The sequence below is a fragment of the Melanerpes formicivorus genome, unplaced genomic scaffold, assembly GCF_026170545.1.
Source record: "Melanerpes formicivorus ecotype bairdi unplaced genomic scaffold, bMelFor1.0.p_v2 SCAF_61, whole genome shotgun sequence".
In the NCBI taxonomy this organism is placed as follows: Eukaryota; Metazoa; Chordata; class Aves; order Piciformes; family Picidae; genus Melanerpes; species Melanerpes formicivorus.
Window position 1 is genome coordinate 4,208,965 of NW_027142413.1, and position 18,683 is coordinate 4,227,647.

Consider the following 18,683-nt stretch of genomic DNA (forward strand, 5'->3'; position numbering starts at 1 on the left):
TCAACAACATGGCGCCAGATGCTTTAAAGTGGCTCAGTGCAGGGTTGTGGCTGGTAGAGGTTGCAGCTCTTCTGCTGTGTCCCAGGTCAGTGCCAGTCTCTGCTGCTTTGGGGGGTTTCTCTATAGCAGCCGCTGGAGCTGCGCGGGGCTTGGGGGGGTGGCCACCGGCGGGGCAGCGCGGGGCTTTTGGGGGGGGGGAGGGGGGCGTGTCCGGGCTTGGCCGGCGGGGCTCTGCGGGGGTGGCGGCTGCTGCCTCAACCGTACCCAGAGGCCCCGTGGGAGCTCAATGCTGCCACCCTGTGTGTAATGGCCGGCAGTGCAGCCGTGCCGCGGCGTGTGCCGCCCCGGGGGAGCTCAATGCTGCCACCCGGTGTGTACTGGCCGGCAGTGCAGCCGTGCCGCGGCGTATACCGCCCCGGGGGAGCTCAGTGCTCAACCCTGTGTGTAATGGCCGGCAGTGCAGCCGTGCCGCGGCGTGTGCCGCCCTGGGGGAGCTAATTTCTGCAGCCTAACTGCGCTGAATGCTCGAAAATTCTTAGGGGAAGAGCGGAGGGCGGAGAGCTTGACTCGAGCGTCGCTATGGATCCGGCGCCTGCGCCCTAGCCCGGCTCTGCTCGCGCCAGGGGGGCAGCGTCCCGGTGGTCGCTATGGATACGGCGCCTGCGCCGCAGCGGGTCCGGTCCCGGTGTCGCTGCCGGCCCGGGACTCCCAGGTGTGTTCCTTCCGGCGTCTGAAGGTGGTCTGGGGCCATCGGCAGGGCTTTTGGGGGTGACGGAGGAGGTCTTGGGGACACCTAAAAGGGTCTGGGGATACGTAAAGTTCTCGTGGGGCCATCGGAAAGGGTCAAGGGTCGTGGGGAGGCAGCTGGGCACCTCCGACGGACCCTTTGGGAGGTCTCTGCAGGCTCCCGTGGGAGCTGGGGGTGTCTGGGGGTGGGTTTGGGTTTGGGTTTGTGCTGCAAACAGCGTTGATAATGACTTAGAGAAAGACACACAAGAGACTCAGTAAGTCTCTTGTATCGTGCTTCTATTCTGGCGCCTGACACAGGTAGGATCATTTCAAAAGAGCTGTGTGTCTTCAGAGAGGTTTGGGCAAACTTTTATACAAAAAGTTATCTGTCTATAATGACAGAGGTCCAGATGCTGCCTATCTATACAAAGCTTATCTCTCTAAAAGAGCAGAAGTACACATATCATGCAGGTGTCCTTTGTCTTATCCAAAAGAGCATCTTGTCCAAGACTAACAGAAGTGAATCACTGACAAATCCTGTTATTCCTTCTCTATCCAAAGGCTGTCTGCCAACCCCTCTCCCCCTCCCTGCGTCCCAGCATTTCAGCTAACAAGCGGAAAATTCTTATCAACTCTGTGGTTCTGTTAATGAGACTTTTCTGTTCATCAGTTCCCCCCTTTCTCACAGCCAACAGTATATTCCTATACTATATTTTCTTAAGGCAAACTTTGGACCCAGGCTTTCTGAGCTATCTTTCCCATGCTGACACTTGTGGAAGGTACTCTCAGATGTAGTCACCCAGTCTGATGCCCCCCAAGTCCAATTCATTGAGGCTTCCCCAAATAAAGGGGTCCTCATTTGGCCTCGAGGAAGTTCAGTGCATATCCAACAGTTAGAGAGATTAGTTTGCAAAGCCAATTCTTGCCTAACGTGTAAGTACATATTGCCTTCCCATCCCTCAATTTCCTTGCTGTGCTGCAAAGATTTTGATAGGAATTTCTAGGTATTAACTACAGCCAGGGCAATCCTTCAAGTGCCCTAGGAATGCAGTGAAAACCTTTTGGGAATTGTTCCTGCTCTGGTACTCCTCAAGCTATGAGGAGCTCTTCAGGGCAGCTCCAAGGTTAGGTTTGGATTCTCCTGGAGTCTCACACAGAACGAGTCTCACGATTCCAGTGGTCTCATTTCATAGCTGCATTTTCTTTTCTCTGCCTAGGTGACAGGACGACCTCACTAATGAAGAGAGATAGCCTGAGCTCTGCAGGAACCTTGAACCCAAGCAGCCAGTGCCTTCTGTGAGTACAAGCTGTCCTTGCTCAACGTGGAACTAGTTGAGAGCTGAAGCCAGACCACGCCATAATTCCCTCAGCTTCCTCTTCTGCAGATTAAACAGTCCCAGTTCCTTCAGCCACTCCTCCTAAGGCTTGTTATCCAGACCCCTCACCAGCTTTGTGGCCCTTCTCTGGACTCACTCTCTCACAAGGGGTGTCCTGGGGAACACCACTTGTGCCCGGCCGGCCACCGGCTGGGTTTAACTCTGTTCCCCACCGCTCTTGGGGCCCAGCCATCCATCCTGTTCTGCTGTCCAGCAGTCCCTTTGAAAAACAATCCATCTGAAAAAAGAAGTAGCAGAGAAGGAAAGCTGAAGCTGCAAAGATTGCAGTCCCCTCAGTTCTGGTTTCATAGTTTCATTCAGGATTGGAAGGGACCACAAGGATCATCTAGTTCCAACCCCCCTGCCATGGGCAGGGACACCCCAAACTAGATCAGGCTGGACAGAGCCTCATCCAGCCTGCTCTTAAACACCCCCAGGGACGGGGCCTCGACCACCTCCCTGGACAACACATTCCAGGGTTTCACCACTCTCATGGTGAAGAACCTCCTCCTCACATCTAGCCTGAATCTCCCCACCTCCAGCTTCATTCCATTCCCCCTAGTCCTATCACTACCTGATATCCTGAGATGTCCTTCCCCAGCCTTCCTGTAGGCCCCTTTCAGATACTGGAAGGCGACAATGAGGTCACCTCGGAGCCCTCTCTTCTGCAGACTGAACAGCCCCAACTCCTTCAGTCTGTCCTCATAGGAGAGGTGCTCCAGCCCTCTGATCATCCTCATGGCCCTTCTCTGGACACGTTCCAGCACCTCCACATCCCTCTTGTCATAGGGGCTCCAGAACTGGACACAGTACTCCAGGTGGGGTCTCACCAGGGCTGAGTAGAGGGGGAGGATCACCTCCCTCGACCTGCTAGCCACACTTCCCCTGATGCAGCCCAGGATCTGATTGGCCTTGCGGGCTGCAAGTGCACACTGAGAGCTCATGTTGAGCTTTTTGTCCACCAGCACCCCCAAGTCTCTCTCTTCAGGGCTACTCTCCAGCCAGTCACTGCCCAGCCTGGATTTGTGCCTGGGATTGCCTCGACCCAGATGCAGGACCCTGCACTTGCTCTTATTGAACTTCATGAGGTTGGCTTGTGCCCACCTCTCCAGCCTGTCAAGGTCCCTCTGGATGGCCTCCCTTCCCTCCAGCGTGTCTGCTGCACCACACAGTTTGGTGTCATCAGCAAACTTGCTGAGGGTGCACTCAATGCCACTGTCCATGTCCCCCACAAAGATGTTGAACAAGACAGGTCCCAGGAGTGATCCCTGAGGGACTCCGCTTGTCCCTGGCCTCCACTGGGACATGGAACCATTGACAGCCACTCTTTGGGTGCGGCCATCAAGCCAGTTCCTTATCCATCTAGTGGTCACCCATCACACCCATGTGTCACCAGCCTGGAGACCAGGATGTGGTGCGGGACAGTGTCGAAGGCTTTGCTCAGCTCCAGGTAAACGACATCAGTTGCTCGCCCCTCAGCTATTAATTTTGTCACCTGCTCATAGAAGGCCACCAGGTTGGTCAGGCAGGATTTGCCCTTGGCAAAGCCATGCTGACTGTTCCCAATCACCTCTTCACTATTCTTTTGAGCGAGTAGTGACTCCAGGAGGATCTGTTCCATGATCTTTCCAGGCACAGAGGTGAGACTGACTGGCCTGGAGTTCCCTGGTTCCTCCTTCTTGCCCTTTTTGAAGATGGGGGCAATGTTTCCCCTTTTCCAGTCTGTGGGGACTGCCCCAGACTGCCATGACTTTTGAAATATAATAGAGAGGGGTTTAGCAACCTCCTCTGCCAGTTCTCTCAGCACCCGTGGGTGTATCCCGTCGGGTCCCATGGACTTGAACACTTTCAGGTTCTTCAGATGATCACGAACCTGATCTGCACTTACAATGGGCAGTTCTTCCTCCCTGTCCCTGGCTTTGACTTCCATAACATCAGGAGTGTGGCTAGAGGCCCTTGCAGTGAAGACTGAGGTAAAGAAGTTATTAAGTACCTCAGCCTTTTCCTCATCACATGTGACCATGTCACCATTTTCCTTTCTGAGGGGGCCCACACCTTCCCTAGTCTTCTTCTTCCCATTAATATATCTGTAAAAGTTCTTAGTATTCCCTTTAATCTCCCTGGCTAGATTCAACTCAAACTCTGCTTTGGCTTTCCTAACCAGGACTCTTGCTGCTCGGGCAGCTTCCTTATATTCCCCCTGTTCTACCTGTCCTTCCCTCCACTTCCTGTAGAGTTTCCTTTTAAGTAATAGTGTGTCCAGTAGCTCCTTGCCCATCCAGGCAGGCCTCCTAGCATTCTTACCTGCTTTTCTCTTTGTTGGTACACAGAGCTCCTGGACACAGAGGAGGTGGTCCTTGAATACTGACCAGCTGTCCTGGGTCCCTCTTCCCTCCAGGGCTTTGTCCCACGACACTTTGGCTAGCAGATCCCTGAAGCGATCAAAATCTGCACGCCTAAAGTCTAGGGTCGTAAGCTTGGAATACTTCCTCCTGATTGCCCTGAGGATGTTAAATTCAACTGCTTGTAGCCAGGTGGGGGTTGGTCTCTTCTCCCAGGCAAGCAGCACCAGAACAAGAGGACACAGTCTCAAGCTGTGCCAGGGGAGGTTTAGGCTGGATGTTAGGAAGAGGTTTACAGCTTGGCCAAAGACTCTTCTGATCCCTGTCTTCTGGTCGTGTCGGGTGCCAAGAAGGCCACTGGCAACCTGGCCAATATCAGGATCAGAGTGGCCAGCAGGAGCAGGGAGGTCATTCTGCCCCTGCACTTGGCACTGGTTAGGGCACACCTTGAGTCCCGTGTCCAGTTCTGGGCCCCTCCGTTTAAGCAAGACGTTGAGTTGCTGGAAGGAGTCCGGAGAAGGGCAACAAAGCTGGGGAGGGGTTTGGAGCACAGGCCTGTGAGGAGAGGCTGAGGGAGCTGGGGTTGCTTAGCCTGGAGAAGAGGAGGCTCAGGGGAGACCTCCTTGCTCTCTGCGACTCCCTGAAGGGAGGTTGTAGCCAGGTGGGGGTTGGTCTCTTCTTCCAGGCAAGCAGCACCAGAACAAGAGGACACAGTCTCAAGCTGTGGCAGGGGAGGTTTAGGCTAGAGGTTAGGAAGAGGTTCTGCACAGAGAGAGTGATTGCCCATTGGAGTGGGCTGCCCAGGGAGGTGGTGGAGTCACCATCTTTGGAGGTGTTCATGAGGAGACTGGATAGGGTGCTTGGTTGCATGGTTTAGTTGATTAGGTGGTGTTGGATGATAGGTTGGACACGATGATCTTGAAGGTCTCTTCCAACCTGGTCCGGTCCATTCCATCACCATCTAATCAACTAAACCATGGCACTGAGTGCCTCATCCAGTCTCTTTCTAAACACTTCCAGTGATGGTGACTCCACCACCTCCCTGGGCAGCACATTCCAAAGGCCAATCTCTCTTTCATCCTGCTCTATTCTATTCTATGAAGACCTTCTTCCTAACATCCAGGTTTAATTGGTGAGAGCAACAGACTTGGTTGCTGCCACCCGCTGCTAAGGGGTCTGAGTGGCCCCCAAATGGGGTTTGGAGGCAGGTAAAGGTTTCTTTTGGCATGTGAAGGGGTTTTGTGGGCATCTAGAAGGGGTGTGGAGCCCCCTGAAAGGGTCTGGGATAGTGTCAGGGGGTTCTGGGCTGGTCCACCAGCGGGTCTGGGGACATTAGAAGCGTCTGGGGGTACCTAAACCGGAGCTGGGCGTATCAGATGGGGGGTTTGGGTGCCTCCAAAGGGGTTTTGTGGGCATCTAAGTTGGGGAATCTGTGGGGGTCCTGAAGGAGTTGGGGGGTTCTCAGTGAGGTTTTGGAGTCTCTATGGAGTGCCTGGAGTCTCCTGGAGTGCCTGTGCTTGAAACCCCCCCAGAGGCCTTGCAGAGTGGTGCTCACAGTAGCTCTGCAAGTCTGCCATGGGCTCAGGAGGCTGTGCAGCGGTTAAACCTTTTCTTTTGCTCAAGCACAATCTTTCTGAATTCTTTTCTTGGATTTTTTTTTCCCAGGGTGATGTGAAACTGTCTGATTTTGGGCTAAGCACAGCTGTTCAGAAGTCTCAGAGACCTGAGCTCTACAGGAACCTCACACACAAACCCCCAAGTGCCTTCTGTGAGTACAAGCTGTCCTTGTCCAGCATGGAGGTAGTTGAGAGCTGAAGCCAGACCACGCCATAATTCCCTCAGCTTCCTCTTCTGCAGATTAAACAGTCCCAGTTCCTTCAGCCACTCCTCCTAAGGCTTGTTATCCAGACCCTTCACCAGCTTTGTGGCCCTTCTCTGGACTCACTCTCTCACCTCTGTGTGCTGGGGAACACCACTTGTGCCCGGCCGGCCACCGGCTGGGTTTAACTCTGTTCCCCACCGCTCTTGGGGCCCAGCCATCCATCCTGTTCTGCTGTCCAGCAGTCCCTTTGAAAAACAATCCATCTGAAAAAAGAAGTAGCAGAGAAGGAAAGCTGAAGCTGCAAAGATTGCAGTCCCCTCAGTTCTGGTGGTACCCTCTGTGAGATCCTAAGCCACCTGAACTGAGCCGGTCAGGCAGCCAAGCTAGTGCAGCAGTGTCTTCTGGAGAGTTGATAGGAGCCAGTTCTGTGGGGTTTGTTGAAGGGAGTGGCCAGTCGTTCTACATGAACAATTGTCTTAGTGCTAGCAAGTAGGAGGCTCTGAAGTGTGGTACTTTGAGAGCTCCATTCATACTTGCCCTTCAGGAGGAGCCAGCTCTTTCATTGAAGGATCTTCCTGAGGTGTCCAAGTACAATTTCTGTTGACACTTTTCAGCTCTTACATCCAGGTTGCTGACAGAGGATGTTGGTTTGTGGGCCCTGGCAGCGACAGTTTTCCAAAGAGGAGCTCTAAGGCCAGCTGCAAGGTTAGGTTTGGATTCTCCTGGGGTGCCTGTGCTTGAAAGCCCCCCAGAGGCCGTGCAGAGTGGTGCTCGCAGTAGCTCTGTGCAAGTCTGCCGTGGGCTCAGGAGGCCAGTATCTAGAGAGAGGGAAGGACAGAGACACTTCTAAGACAGTTTTAAAGAAATAATTATGAGAAGAGGCAAATTAATTCTGGGGACTCATGTGATATATCTGTTCAAGAGAAAAAAAAATGAAGGAGGTTTCTGACCATAACCAGGCTGACAAAGCACAGTAATGTGGTTTCCTATGGGATTCAACTCCTCCTGCATTGCACAGGACACTTCAACAGCTGTCCTGACAAGCTCTAAGTAATGAACTTAATCCACCCTGTGCGAGCAATGGGGCAAAAGATTACAAAATCCATGTATGCAGTTGAGATGTGTTACGTTGGGACGCCCAGGATACAGCTCATCAAGCTCTCCTAGTGTTTAGACGCAAGATGGAAGAAGGAAGGGGGAAGACAGAGCAGAAGGTCTATTTAAATATGAAACTCCTAGGCTGAAAGAAAAGAAAAACATTTTAAAGAGCACTCAGTGAGACTCTGTCACCAGCATAGCTAATCACAGAATCACTGAGTGTTAGGGGTTGGAAGGGACCCCAAAATAGCATCCGGTCCAACCCCTGTGCCAGTGCAGGATCACCTGGGGCAGGTTTTGAATGTCTCCAGAGACTCCACTAACTCTCTGGGCAGCCTGCTCCAGGGCTCTGGCACACACAGTGAAAAGGTTTTCCCTTCTGTTCCTGTGGAACTTCCTCCTTTTATTCGTCGGACGCAGCGAAGCCGCTGGGTCGTGTTGCTGCGGCAAGGTGACCCACCCTGTAGTTCAGGGCCTGGGTCTGTGCCTTCGTGGCAGCCTGTTCCCTTGGCACCCTGTCAGCTTAACAGCCCTGTGCTCGGGGTCTGTGTGACGAGTTGTGGAGCCCTCCATCCCCCTTCTGTCCCCAGCAGCAGCCCAAGGTCCCTGTAAGCAGGGCTGGGGAGGCTGCTTTAGGCAGCTAACAGGAACCAACCTTGCCTGGCCCTTAGGGGGCTGAGGTCAGTCCCTGGGCTCCTGAAGAGGAGGTGTTGCGCTGCTGCCAGGAGGGCCGGCCCGTAGGTGGGGCACGGGCCAGAGCCTGTGGCTCTCTGTGGGGCTTTTTGGGAGTGCTGCTGAGGCCTCACTCTGTCCTGTTGGCATCCTTTGTCAGGGTAGCCAGATCCTAGGCCTGATGTCTGTCGTTAGCTCAATCGCAGAATTTGCTCGTCTGCTGTTCCTGTCCGTAAATTTTTGCCAGTGCTTCTGTAATAAAAAGGTTTTTATTTCTCCTGTAACTTGCAAGCTGGTGACCTCCTTAGGAGCAGCACTGTGTTGTTCACAAAGTTCTTTGCTGTTGCAAAGCTGGGAGAAGTGTGAGGTTCAGCTGATGAAGTTTCTCTCTTTAGGGGTGTCTGCTCAGCCGTCCTCTTCCTGGATCTCGGAGCTTTGTCTCTCCCTGTTTGCGGTGCCCCGACAAGGACTTGTGGCGACACATCCTCGGGAAGCTGAAACCACCAAAGGGTTTAATGGGTGAGAGCAAAGCTCAGCTGTGTGCTGAAGCTGCAAACCTTGCCCAGAAGGCTGTCCCCGGCTCGGGGTGATAAAAAGAACAGGAGCGTAGCCGCTCGGCTGTCTTTCCTTCTGTGATGCCACAGCGGGGTGGGCGAGGATACAGCAGAGGAGCAGTGAGGGAGGGGTGAGGGCAGCCTCCCACAAAGGCTGCTTGCAGACCTGAAATGCCAAATGTTTGAAATGCCAGGACGTTCTTGGAGGGGAGGGAAAGCCCTGGGAAAGTGTAAGAGTGAGTGTGAGGTGTTCCAGCAGAGGAACAGCGGTGCTGCTTATTGAGAGATTGCAGAAGGGCAGTGATTTGTGTGCAGAAAGGCCTTGACGTGACCCCCCTCTGTTCTGTAGAAAGGCTTCTAGAGGAGAAAAGCACATCCTGAGCAGAGCCACGGGGGGGTGTGGGGTGTGGTTTGAAGCAGAAATAGCAACTGTCTCTCAATTAAAACAGTGGATTGTCTTTCGTGTGTGTGTGTGGTGTGCTGTTTTTTCATTGACTGGAAAAAGCTCTGCAGGGAGACCAGCTGATCTGCTCCCGAGGCACAGCAGCACCGGACCTGCTGAGCGCTGGGGGCCTGTTAAGGAGGGTCTGCTGTCATCTGAAGTGGGCTTGGGGGTATGAAAGGGGAATTTGGGGGCATGTGAAGGGTTCTGGGAGCATCTAGAGATGTCTGGGGACCTCTGGAGGGGCTCCTGGGTCATGTCTGGAGGGTCACGGAGGAGTGGGGGGGTCTGTGCCTCAGTGTGGTTTCGGGGTCTCTGTGTCAGGTCCCCACAGCGTGTGGGTTGCTGTGTGGCACTGCTGGAGTCTCGGTGTCCCTAGCGCCGCTGACTCTTCTGCTCACTGCTCCCACCTTGTGGGCACGGCCAGGTACTGCTTGCTGTCGCCTGCTGCCAAGGGTGTGAGTGGCCTCTGCAGGGAGGCGCAGAGAGGTATTCTGGGGCGTCTAGAGGGGCTTTGTGGGCATCGAGAGGTGTCTGGCGGCCTCTGGAGGGTCTCCGGGGGGGTCTCTGGAGGGTCCTGAAGCAGCTGAGGGGGCGGGGAGTGGTGGTGTTGTGTTAGAGGTCTCGGGGGGGTTCCAGGGTTTGGGGTCCCGCAGGATTGGGGTGGTCTCACCCCGGTATTGGGTGTCCTGCAGTCCCAGGGTCCCCCAGCCACATCTCCCCCGGCATCTCAAGGCGAGCTGCGAGCACCTCAAGGGCCTTAGAGGGTGAGAAAGGAGGGCTGGGGGCATGTAGACGGAAGTGAGGGCACCAAGACGGCACCGTCCTCCCCGTGACAGCGCCTGCCCTTCCCAAGATGGCGCCGCCCTACCCGTGACAGCGCCTGCCCTTCCCAAGATGGCGTCGATCTCCCCGTGACAGCGCCTGCCCTTTCCAAGATGGCGTCGCCCTCCCCGTGACAGCGCCTGCCCTTCCCAAGATGGCGCCGCCCTCGCCCCGTCGGCTCCGACCTAGCCAGCGTAATCCTCGTCCCCTCTGCTTTCTCCGCTCCGCATCAGCTCGGTGTGGACTCTGCTGCTCTCTGGAGTTGCTCTGTGCCTGCTGCAGGACTCTGCTATGGGTTTGAGGGTGGGCGGCAGCGAGGGGGGGGGCCGAGAAACACCAGCGGCGGGGGGGGGGGGGTGGGTGTCTATTTGCCGCGGTCGGGAGCAGTCTACTCCCAGTTCACGAGCTGTTCTCCTGTCTCTCCCAGCTCTTGCAGGCTGACCCCAATGCCCTCAGACTCGCCCAGCGATCCCAGGGTGAACCCGGCAGCACCCAGACTCGCCCAGCGATCCCAGGGCGAACCCAGCAGCACCCAGACTCGCCCAGCGATCGTCACGTGATTAGGGGCCGCGCACAGGAGGGGCGGGGAGCAGAGAAAGCGGCGGCGGCGCCCAGCCTCCAGCCACGCCCGCTGGAACATGCTTTCCAATTAGTACGCTACCTCTTAGGTTTCCAACCTGGGTATTCAAAGAACGCCGAGGAAAGTGGGGGCAGGTGCTTTTGCCAGGCAGCCTCCAATGAGCAGGCCCGGGGCAACGAGGAGGTGGCAGCAGCCAGCACATGCAGGCATTTCCTGGGGCTCAGTGAATGTTTAGAGCTCAGGGGCTCAGCCTGTGCTTCCGCTTCCTTTTCTTCAGCACAGGAGTTCGGTTTGGCTGTCCAGAGCCTTGCTCTGCACCCGAATGCCGTACCGAGCGTGAGGGAAAGATGAAGCAACACCCACGTAGGCACCCAGGGAAAAAGCGGAGGTTGTCTTAGGAGCCGGTTTGAGACAAAATTCACCCAACTCCTTCTGCGGTGGTGTACGGGAAAGAGTCGGTAGGGGAAGCCGCAGGACAGCCTGCAGCAAAGCTCAGGACTTGTTCCCTCGCCTCTGCCTTCTGCACGTCTCCTCGTCGGCCGCCTGTGAGCGAGACGCTTCACCAGCTGGCTTGTTTGAAATCAGCAAAGTTATGGCATGGAAGTTATCTGGTAGGAGTCGTTGCTAAACAGATGCAGTTGAAGCTTTGTATCTTCCGTTCTCTCTACTAGTTATTCTAATCTTGCCCTGTTGGTTTAGCCCATCAGTTTTCATGTTCTCTTCATCTATTAATAGCAGAAGAAAGGGCCCCTTGATTCCAGTATTTCTTGCTGTAGTTCAGAGGTAGAGTTGGCTTTCCCTCTGACCTTTTATACTTTTACTTTGTGTTAAGTGGAACCCAAAACTGAATAGGATACTTTGTGTAAAGCTTGAGCAGCCCTTAACTTTCGAATTATTATACCGCATGCACTACTGCTTTGCAACATTCACAGGACTGTGGTGGTGTCAGATAGTTCACTTGCATTTAGTTCCTCAGGGCCCAGGCCTTCCTTTGGGCTGATGGTCTTGGCCAAAGCTGCAATGTTCAGTCCTTGCTGTGAAAGGCAGGAGGTGCTGGCTGGGCAGTTTGCTTTATTTTGAGCCTTTTTGGGGGCGACTCAAAGGGAGTGGGGGGATTGTGGGTGGGCTGGTTCTGCCACGTGGGGCAGGGGGCTGCTGCAGCAGAGAAGCAGGTGAGCGAGGGCTGGGGGCCCCCCCCCTAAAGTGCTGAAAATTCTCCGAGGGGACCACACTATCTTTAAAAGTGTAAGTACTGGGGTGAGGCGAGGCGGAGGCAAACCTCTGGTTTGCAGCTGGAGAGGGCGGGCTTGGAGTGACTGGTGCGTAAGAAAGCTTTGGAAACGACCCCTGTCTGCCCTCTCTGCTTCTAAAAGGCTTTTAGCATTGGAAAATAAAAGCCAGGTGGGGGCCCGGCTGCTGCCCACGCCCAGGGAGGTGCTCAGTGCTGCCACCCGGTGTGTAACGGCCGGCAGTGCAGCCGTGCCGCGGCGTGTGCCTCCGTGGGAGCTCAATGCTGCCACCCGGTGTGTAACGGCCGGCAGTGCAGCCGTGCCGCGGCGTGTGCCGCCCCGGGGGAGCTCAATGTTGCCATCCGGTGTGTAACGGCCGGCAGTGCTGGCGGAACGAACGTTTTTCTGACAGCTCTTGGAGGAACGTTTCTGTACAGGTGTTCCCCAGGGCTCCTCAGCTGCTCAGAACTCAACGTGTTGTCTTGGAGGGGAATAAAACCCATGGAACGCTGAGCGTGAGGTCACAACGCAGGCACCGCCCCCCCCCAGCGTGGCACCGCCCCCCCCCAGCGCGGCACCGCCCCCCCCCAGCGCGGCACCGCCCCCCCCCAGCGCGGCACCGCCCCCCCCAGCGCGGCACCGCCCCCCCCAGCGCGGCACCGCCCCCCCCAGCGCGGCACCGCCCCCCCCAGCGCGGCACCGCCCCCCCCAGCGCGGCACCGCCCCCCCCCAGCGCGGCACCGCCCCCCCCCAGCGCGGCACCGCCCCCCCCCAGCGCGGCACCGCCCCCCCCCAGCGCGGCACCGCCCCCCCCAGCGCGGCACCGCCCCCCCCAGCGCGGCACCGCCCCCCCCCAGCGCGGCACCGCCCCCCCCCAGCGCGGCACCGCCCCCCCCAGCGCGGCACCGCCCCCCCCAGCGGGGCACCGCCCCCCCAGCGTGGCACCGCCCCCCCCAGCGTGGCACCGCCCCCCCCAGCGTGGCACCGCCCCCCCCAGCGTGGCACCGCCCCCCCCCAGCGTGGCACCGCCCCCCCCAGCGTGGCACCGCCCCCCCCCAGCGTGGCACCGCCCCCCCCAGCGTGGCACCGCCCCCCCCCAGCGTGGCACCGCCCCCCCCAGCGTGGCACCGCCCCCCCCAGCGTGGCACCGCCCCCCCCAGCGTGGCACCGCCCCCCCCCAGCGTGGCACCGCCCCCCCCCAGCGTGGCACCGCCCCCCCCAGCGTGGCACCGCCCCCCCTGCGTGGCACCGCCCCCCCCTGCGTGGCACCGCCCCCCCAGCGTGGCACCGCCCCCCAGCGTGGCACCGCCCCCCCCCAGCATGGCACCGCCCTCAACAACATGGCGCCAGATGCTTTAAAGTGGCTCAGTGCAGGGTTGTGGCTGGTAGAGGTTGGAGCTCTTCTGCTGTGTCCCAGGTCAGTGCCAGTCTCTGCTGCTTTGGGGGGTTTCTCTATAGCAGCCGCTGGAGCTGCGCGGGGCTTGGGGGGGGTGGCCACCGGCGGGGCAGCGCGGGGCTTTTGGGGGGGGGGAGGGGGGCGTGTCCGGGCTTGGCCGGCGGGGCTCTGCGGGGGTGGCGGCTGCTGCCTCAACCGTACCCAGAGGCCCCGTCGGAGCTCAATGCTGCCACCCGGTGTGTAATGGCCGGCAGTGCAGCCGTGCCGCGGCGTGTGCCGCCCCGGGGGAGCTCAATGCTGCCACCCGGTGTGTACTGGCCGGCAGTGCAGCCGTGCCGCGGCGTATACCGCCCCGTGGGAGGTCAGTGCTCAACCCGGTGTGTAATGGCCGGCAGTGCAGCCGTGCCGCGGCGTGTGCCGCCCTGGGTGAGCTAATTTCTGCAGCCTAACTGCGCTGAGTGCTCGAAAATTCTTAGGGGAAGAGCGGAGGGCGGAGAGCTTGACTCGAGCGTCGCTATGGATCCGGCGCCTGCGCCCTAGCCCGGCTCTGCTCGCGCCAGGGGGGCAGCGTCCCGGTGGTCGCTATGGACACGGCGCCTGCGCCGCAGCGGGTCCCGTCCCGGTGTCGCTGCCGGCCCGGGACTCCCAGGTGTGTTCCTTCCGGCGTCTGAAGGTGGTCTGGGGCCATCGGCAGGGCTTTTGGGGGTGACGGAGGAGGTCTTGGGGACACCTAAAAGGGTCTGGGGATACGTAAAGTTCTCGTGGGGCCATCGGAAAGGGTCAAGGGTCGTGGGGAGGCAGCTGGGCACCTCCGACGGACCCTTTGGGAGGTCTCTGCAGGCTCCCGTGGGAGCTGGGGGTGTCTCGGGGTGGGTTTGGGTTTGGGTTTGTGCTGCAAACAGCGTTGATAATGACTTAGAGAAAGACACACAAGAGACTCAGTAAGTCTCTTGTATCGTGCTTCTGTTCTGGCGCCTGACACAGGTAGGATCATTTCAAAAGAGCTGTGTGTCTTCAGAGAGGTTTGGGCAAACTTTTATACAAAAAGTTATCTGTCTATAATGACAGAGGTCCAGATGCTGCCTATCTATACAAAGCTTATCTCTCTAAAAGAGCAGAAGTACACATATCATGCAGGTGTCCTTTATCGTATACAAAAGAGCATCTTGTCCAAGACTAACAGAAGTGAATCACTGACAAATCCTGTTATTCCTTCTCTATCCAAAGGCTCTCTGCCAGCCCCTCTCCCCCTCCCTGCGTCCCAGCATTTCAGCTAACAAGCGGAAAATTCTTATCAACTCTGTGGTTCTGTTAATGAGACTTTTCTGTTCATCAGTTCCCCCCTTTCTCACAGCCAACAGTATATTCCTATACTATATTTTCTTAAGGCAAACTTTGGACCCAGGCTTTCTGAGCTATCTTTCCCATGCTGACACTTGTGGAAGGTACTCTCAGATGTAGTCACCCAGTCTGATGCCCCCCAAGTCCAATTCATTGAGGCTTCCCCAAATAAAGGGGTCCTCATTTGGCCTCGAGGAAGTTCAGTGCATATCCAACAGTTAGAGAGATTAGTTTGCAAAGCCAATTCTTGCCTAACGTGTAAGTACATATTGCCTTCCCATCCCTCAATTTCCTTGCTGTGCTGCAAAGATTTTGATAGGAATTTCTAGGTATTAACTACAGCCAGGGCAATCCTTCAAGTGCCCTAGGAATGCAGTGAAAACCTTTTGGGAATTGTTCCTGCTCTGGTACTCCTCAAGCTATGAGGAGCTCTTCAGGGCAGCTCCAAGGTTAGGTTTGGATTCTCCTGGAGTCTCACGCAGAACGAGTCTCACGATTCCAGTGGTCTAATTTCATAGCTGCATTTTCTTCTCTCTGCCTAGGTGACAGGACGACCTCACTAATGAAGAGAGATAGCCTGAGCTCTGCAGGAACCTTGAACCCAAGCAGCCAGTGCCTTCTGTGAGTACAAGCTGTCCTTGCTCAACGTGGAAGTAGTTGAGAGCTGAAGCCAGACCACGCCTTAATTCCCTCAGCTTCCTCTTCTGCAGATTAAACAGTCCCAGTTCCTTCAGCCACTCCTCCTAAGGCTTGTTATCCAGACCCCTCACCAGCTTTGTGGCCCTTCTCTGGACTCACTCTCTCACAAGGGGTGTCCTGGGGAACACCACTCGTGCCCGGCCGGCCACCGGCTGGGTTTAACTCTGTTCCCCACCGCTCTTGGGGCCCAGCCATCCATCCTGTTCTGCTGTCCAGCAGTCCCTTTGAAAAACAATCCATCTGAAAAAAGAAGTAGCAGAGAAGGAAAGCTGAAGCTGCAAGGATTGCAGTCCCCTCAGTTCTGGTTGTAGCCAGGTGGGGGTTGGTCTCTTCTCCCAGGCAAGCAGCACCAGAACAAGAGGACACAGTCTCAAGCTGTGCCAGGGGAGGTTTAGGCTGAATGTTAGGAAGTGGTTTACAGCTTGGCCAAAGACTCTTCTGATCCCTGTCTTCTGGTCATGACCAGCAGCGTGCACGGGTGGCCAAGAAGGCCACTGGCAACCTGGCCAATATCAGGAACAGTGTGGCCAGCAGGAGCAGGGAGGTCATTCTGCCCCTGCACTTGGCACTGGTTAGGGCACACCTTGAGTCCCGTGTCCAGTTCTGGGCCCCTCCGTTTAAGCAAGACGTTGAGTTGCTGGAAGGAGTCCGGAGAAGGGCAACAAAGCTGGGGAGGGGTTTGGAGCACAGGCCTGTGAGGAGAGGCTGAGGGAGCTGGGGTTGCTTAGCCTGGAGAAGAGGAGGCTCAGGGGAGACCTTCTTGCTCTCTGCAACTCCCTGAAGGGAGGTTGTAGCCAGGTGGGGGTTGGTCTCTTCTTCCAGGCAAGCAGCACCAGAACAAGAGGACACAGTCTCAAGCTGTGGCAGGGGAGGTTTAGGCTAGAGGTTAGGAAGAGGTTCTGCACAGAGAGAGTGATTGCCCATTGGAGTGGGCTGCCCAGGGAGGTGGTGGAGTCACCATCTTTGGAGGTGTTCAGGAGGAGACTGGATAGGGTGCTTGGTTGCATGGTTTAGTTGATTAGGTGGTGTTGGATGATAGGTTGGACACGATGATCTTGAAGGTCTCTTCCAACCTGGTCCGGTCCATTCCATTCCAACACCATCTAATCAACTAAACCACGGCACTGAGTGCCTCATCCAGTCTCTTTCTAAACACTTCCAGTGATGGTGACTCCACCACCTCCCTGGGCAGCACATTCCAAAGGCCAATCTCTCTTTCATCCTGCTCTATTCTATTCTATGAAGATCTTCTTCCTAACATCCAGGTTTAATTGGTGAGAGCAACAGACTTGGTTGCTGCCACCCGCTGCTAAGGGGTCTGAGTGGCCCCCAAATGGGGTTTGGAGGCAGGTAAAGGTTTCTTTTGGCATGTGAAGGGGTTTTGTGGGCATCTAGAAGGGGTGTGGAGCCCCCTGAAAGGGTCTGGGATAGTGTCAGGGGGTTCTGGGCTGGTCCACCAGCGGGTCTGGGGACATTAGAAGCGTCTGGGGGTACCTAAACCGGAGCTGGGCGTATCAGATGGGGGGTTTGGGTGCCTCCAAAGGGGTTTTGTGGGCATCTAAGTTGGGGAATCTGTGGGGGTCCTGAAGGAGTTGGGGGGTTCTCAGTGAGGTTTTGGAGTCTCTATGGAGTGCCTGGAGTCTCCTGGAGTGTCCGTGCTTGAAACCCCCCCAGAGGCCGTGCAGAGTGGTGCTCACAGTAGCTCTGCAAGTCTGCCATGGGCTCAGGAGGCTGTGCAGCGGTTAAACCTTTTCTTTTGCTCAAGCACAATCTTTCTGAATTCTTGGATTTTTTTTTTTCCCAGGGTGATGTGAAACTGTCTGATTTTGGGCTAAGCACAGCTGTTCAGAAGTCTCAGAGACCTGAGCTCTACAGGAACTTCGCACACAAACCCCCAAGTGCTTTCTGTGAGTACAAGCTGTCCTTGTCCAGCATGGAGGTAGTTGAGAGCTGAAGCCAGACCACGCCATAATTCCCTCAGCTTCCTCTTCTGAAAAAAGAAGTAGCAGAGAAGGAAAGCTGAAGCTGCAAAGACTGAAGTGAGTGGCCAGTCGTTCTACATGAACAATTGTCTTAGTGCTAGCAAGTAGGAGGCTCTGAAGTGTGGTACTTTGAGAGCTCCATTCATACTTGCCCTTCAGGAGGAGCCAGCTCTTTCATTGAAGGATCTTCCTGAGGTGTCCAAGTACAATTTCTGTTGACACTTTTCAGCTCTTACATCCAGGTTGCTGACAGAGGATGTTGGGTTTGTGGGCCCTGGCAGCGACAGTTTTCCAAAGAGGAGCTCTAAGGCCAGCTGCAAGGTTAGGTTTGGATTCTCCTGGGGTGCCTGTGCTTGAAAGCCCCCCCAGAGGCCGTGCAGAGTGGTGCTCGCAGTAGCTCTGTGCAAGTCTGCCGTGGGCTCAGGAGGCCAGTATCTAGAGAGAGGGAAGGACAGAGACACTTCTAAGACAGTTTTAAAGAAATAATTATGAGAAGAGGCAAATTAATTCTGGGGACTCATGTGATATATCTGTTTAAGAGAAAAAAAAATGAAGGCGGTTTCTGACCATAACCAGGCTGACAAAGCACAGTAATGTGGTTTCCTATGGGATTCAACTCCTCCTGCATTGCACAGGACACTTCAACAGCTGTCCTGACAAGCTCTAAGTAATGAACTTAATCCACCCTGTGCGAGCAATGGGGCAAAAGATTACAAAATCCATGTATGCAGTTGAGATGTGTTACGTTGGGACGCCCAGGATACAGCTCATCAAGCTCTCCTAGTGTTTAGACGCAAGATGGAAGAAGGAAGGGGGAAGACAGAGCAGAAGGTCTATTTAAATATGAAACTCCTAGGCTGAAAGAAAAGAAAAACATTTTAAAGAGCACTCAGTGAGACTCTGTCACCAGCATAGCTAATCACAGAATCACTGAGTGTTAGGGGTTGGAAGGGACCCCAAAATAGCATCCGGTCCAACCCCTGTGCCAGTGCAGGATCATCTGGGGCAGGTTTTGAATGTCTCCAGAGACTCCACTAACTCTCTGGGCAGCCTGCTCCAGGGCTCTGGCACACACAGTGAAAAGGTTTTCCCTTCTGTTCCTGTGGAACTTCCTCCTTTTATTCGTCGGACGCAGCGAAGCCGCTGGGTCGTGTTGCTGCGGCAAGGTGACCCACCCTGTAGTTCAGGGCCTGGGTCTGTGCCTTCATGGCAGCCTGTTCCCTTGGCACCCTGTCAGCTTAACAGCCCTGTGCTCGGGGCCTGTGTGACGAGTTGTGGAGCCCTCCATCCCCCTTCTGTCCCCAGCAGCAGCCCAAGGTCCCTGTAAGCAGGGCTGGGGAGGCTGCTTTAGGCAGCTAACAGGAACCAACCTTGCCTGGCCCTTAGGGGGCTGAGGTCAGTCCCTGGGCTCCTGAAGAGGTGGTGTTGCGCTGCTGCCAGGAGGGCCGGCCCGTAGGTGGGGCACGGGCCAGAGCCTGTGGCTCTCTGTGGGGCTTTTTGGGAGTGCTGCTGAGGCCTCACTCTGTCCTGTTGGCATCCTTTGTCAGGGTAGCCAGATCCTAGGCCTGATGTCTGTCGTTAGCTCAATCGCAGAAT

At 56.1% G+C, this 18,683-nt stretch overlaps 1 long non-coding RNA gene across 1 annotated transcript; it reads left to right on the forward strand.

Moving 5' to 3' along the window:
* The first annotated feature begins 668 nt into the window (after positions 1-668).
* On the forward strand, positions 669-9,051 carry LOC137453102 (uncharacterized). Its single transcript, XR_010990259.1, has 4 exons — positions 669-712; positions 1,947-2,025; positions 6,113-6,215; positions 8,435-9,051. It is a non-coding gene; the product is annotated as an uncharacterized lncRNA (long non-coding RNA).
* Positions 9,052-18,683: the final 9,632 nt, after the last annotated feature.